The sequence below is a fragment of the Ambystoma mexicanum genome, chromosome 1p (genome assembly GCF_040938575.1).
Source record: "Ambystoma mexicanum isolate Mex_15411 chromosome 1p, UKY_AmexF1_1, whole genome shotgun sequence".
NCBI classification, from domain to species: domain Eukaryota; kingdom Metazoa; phylum Chordata; class Amphibia; order Caudata; family Ambystomatidae; genus Ambystoma; species Ambystoma mexicanum.
This window is the reverse complement of record NC_090921.1, coordinates 8,190,841-8,195,737: the sequence shown is the minus strand read 5'-3', so window position 1 is coordinate 8,195,737 and position 4,897 is coordinate 8,190,841. Positions and strand designations below refer to the sequence as shown.

The window sequence follows — 4,897 nt, the reverse complement described above, 5'->3', positions numbered from 1 at the left end:
TGTATCGCATTGGCTCTAAATCCTGCGCTTTTTTTTTTAATTCCTCTCAAAGATGTGCTGTAAGAGGCACCAATGGGACCTGAGAATAGGGGAATTTTCCACAGCATGAATAATAATCAAGGTTAGACCCCCCCATGGCTGTGATATGTGCCTTCAAATTAAGGAAGTTTGACCCGTAAATCAATATATGTTTGCAATACCTGAAAACGTGTTTTCAACATACATTTTAAAGCGCAGCGAATTATCACTGATGCCAGCTGCGCTCAGAAAAGGAAGACAGATCTTTACGAAGAAACGAAGATGTATTGTTAAAATGAAAAAAAAAAAAGTCGAAGGGGACACCCGGATTTGAACCAGGGACCTCTTGATCTGCAGTCAAATGCTCTACCACTGAGCTATATCCCCGTGCTGATGACAGAATCTCCAATTCTCTTTAAATCAATGATTCTGTGCTGGTTCAGTGCTCAGTGAGTAGCGATTGTAGAAGAACAACGGCACATGAGAGCGTGAGAGGGAGAGACACGTCAGCCGGATTTAGCACTTATATGAAGGGCAAAGAGCGAGCAGCCCTGCCTTGTCCTGGTGACACCTTCCAGATCTCTTCAAAGCCGCAACACACACGCCCTCCTCCCTCCTTGCTGACAAGCAGGCACTTATGCATAACTAAGAGCTCCTTTACTGCTCGCTCACAGGGCCCTGATCAACATGTGTTAGGGCTCCTGGGGGCCATTTCAATATGTATGTGTCCCCCTTGCTTAGGGGGGGTCAGGGGTGGAAAGTGTTTAGCACCCAGAACCTTAAATAAGAATGTTCTTGGAGATCAAGGTGCAGACAGCCAGAGTGGAGCTGAAACACTAAACTGCCACTAAATATAGTGTGTAATTGCTCTGTCAGCAAGGTGCTAACGAGCGTGAAATCAGATTAAAGGAGGAGATAACACTGCCAGATGCTGGGTACTATCAAATCCAGTCTGTAACCTGCTGCAAAGCACACATTTGAAGTCTTCAGTTAAGGTGACAGCACCCAGCAAAGGACAGCCTGTAACATGTACACAAGGCAAAGTGCACATTTAATGCCATGAAAGTAAGACATATGTTTCTGTGTAGTGGCCAACATAGGGGAAGCTGCTTGCCCCCCCCCTTTCCCCGAAGCTCTTGAACACAATCACAGAACAAAAATCACAACACTGTGGGACTGTTAGGCATACAAGGCACTGATATGTTCTAATAGTTAAATGAGATTTCATCACTGGATAAAAAAACATCAAGGGGGACTCAATATTTTGTTTAAACCACTAAACACCCTTCTCAACACATTTTGGGGCTGGTCAGGGACGTAATTTCACCAAAATGCCAGGGATAGTGAAAGTGACATCACACGACCCTTGACCCCCTGATGACATCACAGGGAGTGATGTCATTTGACCCTGCTCCCAAGTGACATCACAGGAAGTGATGGCACATAACCTTTCACCCCTTGACAAATCTGCCAGTGGCATCACATAGCATTGTTCCTCGGTACACCAAGAAAAATATGGTTAGGATATCACTGTAATATGAGCAAAAAAATGTTTTCAAGTTTGAAAAAAATGACACATTTAAATAATGGAAAGAATACTCCGGTGTTTGCAGGGGTGCGTTGAAAAACTTGGGTTTGACTGTACGGCAATAGAGCAATGCCAGGAGAGCCACAGCCACAGGCCTGTGTAGGCCAGTTTTGTGTGTCAATGTGGACCAGTTTGATGACTTTGTTCATTTTGCATCTGCTTCTTGTCCAGTGTCACTGGTCGAGTGGTCTAACAGAAGCAATATTTTCAGCAAATGTTCTCAAAATTATTGCCTGCTCCTGCTTGAAAAAGTCACAAATTACCGTTAGCAAACGTAGGATACTGTTTTGGGCATGCCAGTGGTTCTCATGAGGGTGACCCAGATAAAATAAAAGTCAAAGATTTCAGAAAGAGAGCGTGGATACTGAGGAAGAAAGTTCAGGTGTGCAGCAGGGTGGTAATGGTGTGCGTCACCCCCGCTTTAACGGCAGTAACTGTGGGTGTCACCCCGGGTATAGGGTGGTAACGGTGTTTGTCGCCCCTATACATTTGGAATGACTAGATAGTGGCAATATTTATACGAGAATTCAAGGGAGGATGTGACAGGGAGTATCACAAGGGCGAAGCAGAAGGAAATACAATTTAAACATAAGATTAACAAATCCAAAATAAGCCGAAGGAAATGTTCAAACTTACAGTAACCGTTATGTAAACAATGCAAAGTTTTCAAACTAGAAACGTCCTTTTTCTGAGACTCCCAGGGAAAGTGAGTTTGCAGTAGTGCTGTGCATGAGAGAAAACCAGGTGAATAAATAAATGCATAGGCCCAAAGCGTCTCACCTATCCTTCTGAGTCTTCAGTCGGCCGTTCTTGGTGGCCGTTCCCCACGCCAGCTCCATCGCTCCCCAGTCTGTCTGAGACTCCCTTCCTTTTATGCCCGTCTTCCCATGGCCCGGGCAGACCCCTGCCCCTCCCGGAGAGCATGAGCTTAGAGTTTCCTGTCTGTGCATCGCACAAGGTGTGCTGTGAGCGCTCTCGAGGGCAGAGCAGCTGCTGCTATCTGCACCCAGATCTCTGCCCCCCCAACCCTGCCCGATCTCCGGATGAGCTCAGCTCAGCTTGAGAAGGTCGGATATAGTTACAGACAGACAGACACTCTGACGCTGCCTCTTCGATATTAAGGATGACAATGCACTAGCCGTATCCAACTCTATTCCTGAGGTTGGCTTCACCCACTGTATCACCAGGCCTACACACAGTAAAGGCAGAACTCTAGATTGGCTTGCCGGCATTAATTGCAATCCCAATATACTATCTAATGTACCTGGCGTCTGGTCGGACCACCATATCATTTCTTTCACCTTTCAGGGCAGCATCCCTCCTAACCAAAGCAATGCAATAGCTCCACCTGCTCTAGATAGAAACATCCGCAATATTACAGTTGACAAACTACTACCATTACTTCATCCGATCATCAATTATCCTAACACTAAGTCTGACCTTGCATCACTAGTAGAGTTATATAATCAAACGATACACCAGGCCATTGACACAATAGCATCTTTGAAAGCCTCCAACAGTTATAAAATGGCTATTCACCAGACCAAACATGATACTTATAATGACAGAATCAATAAAGCAAACTACGGCACGAAAGATCTATTTACTATACTCAGAGAATTGGAATCTCCCGCACCTCCATTGGAAACCTGCACTTAAGATATTATTTGGTGCACTAAAATACAAAAAGGATTCATTGACAAAATTGCTTTGCTACAAGAGAAAATTGACTCAAACAAATTGAGTTTCACTTCAGACGCACACACACCAGAACCCCAGCTTCTTGACCATAAAACAGACAACCTATTCAAATTCTCCCCTCTGTCTATTAAGGGGTTGGACGGTATAATAACCAGCCTTAAGCCATCAAGATTCCAGGGTGAAATTTGTCCTGCATCCATCATCAAAGAGCAGCAAGCAACCTCGCCCCTTTCATCACCACATTTACAAACTCATCCTTCGCAGCCAGCACGGCCCTACTAATTGAAAAAATGCTTGGTTACTCCCACTTTTAAAAAATACGATAACAACAGTTCAATATTTACTGAAAATATTAGATAGAGCTGCCTACCTACAGATTCAGGAACACCTCAAAAACAATAATCTTCTTGGTCTGCAGCAATCTAGCCTTAGACTAAGACATGGAGACAGCCCTATTAGACCTAAAAGCCCAGATGGACGACAGAAAGAACAAAGGCAATCTTGCCCTCCTTCTATTACTTGATATATCAGCCGCATTTGATTTAGTTAATCATAAGGTCTTGCGCAAACACCTGACGACTTCAGCTAAATTCTCAGTTAAAGCTACCATCTGGATACAATCTTTCTTGGACAATAGAACCATGAGAATATTCACACCTACCGCATCGGCTGAACCTGCTCCGGTCACCTGCGGAGTACCTCAGAGCTCATGCGTCTCCCCTACTCTCTACAATATTTTTACAAAGCCTCTCTTCGATAAACTGGACGATTCGGGTGTCACCTATACTAGCTAGGCAGATGATGCCCAAATCCTCATCCCCATCACAGGAGACTACGACACTGACACAAAAATGCTCAACAAGATATACCTAATCATCCAAAATGGATGGCCACACATGGCCTCTGTCTTAATCTTCTCATTGGCTCACAGTTTGGACTCAATAAACTAGATAACCAGTTCAAAGCCTTTAATATTGATGGCATCAATGTAAGTGTATCCAAAGACGTGAACAAACATGGAGTTTATCTTGACTCTTCCCTGACTCTGACTAGATAGGTCAACGCTACAGCTTCAGCCACAGCTTATACTTGTAAACTTATTAACGCTTGCAGACCCTTCCTGTCCTCAGGCAGCTGCATGTCTTTGGCAAGGGCCCTTATATTATCCAAATTAGATTATTGTAATGCCCTTTACCTAGGGACTAACAAGCAAAATTTAAAAAAGCTTCAAATACGTCAAAATAATGCGCGGAGAAGAGCCCTCAACATACCTAGAACCCACCATATCTCCGAGACTCAACGTAATGCCCTCTGGCTTTCTATTGAAAAAAGAATTGTTTTCAAAACTTTAGCACTCACTCATAAGTGTCTCGCCAACATTGCCCCTAAATACCTGGCTTGTAAATTTACAAGAAACCTGACCAATAGACCTACTAGGGCTGAACAATTACACTGCCTTAAAGTTCCAAGATCAAAATTAGAAAAAGCAGGGGGTAGTACTTTCCCTGTACTTGCAGCAAAATCGTGGAATTCCTTACCTAGTACCTTAAGAGTAGAACCGTCCTACTTCTCTTTCAGGAGAAATGTTAA

The 4,897-nt window shown here is 43.8% G+C and overlaps 1 non-coding gene across 1 annotated transcript; it reads right to left on the bottom strand.

Moving 5' to 3' along the window:
* Nucleotides 1–333: 333 nt before the first annotated feature.
* Nucleotides 334–405, bottom strand: TRNAC-GCA (transfer RNA cysteine (anticodon GCA)). Its single transcript has one exon. It is a non-coding gene; the product is annotated as a tRNA-Cys (tRNA).
* Between the last annotated feature and the right edge of the window lie 4,492 nt (nucleotides 406–4,897).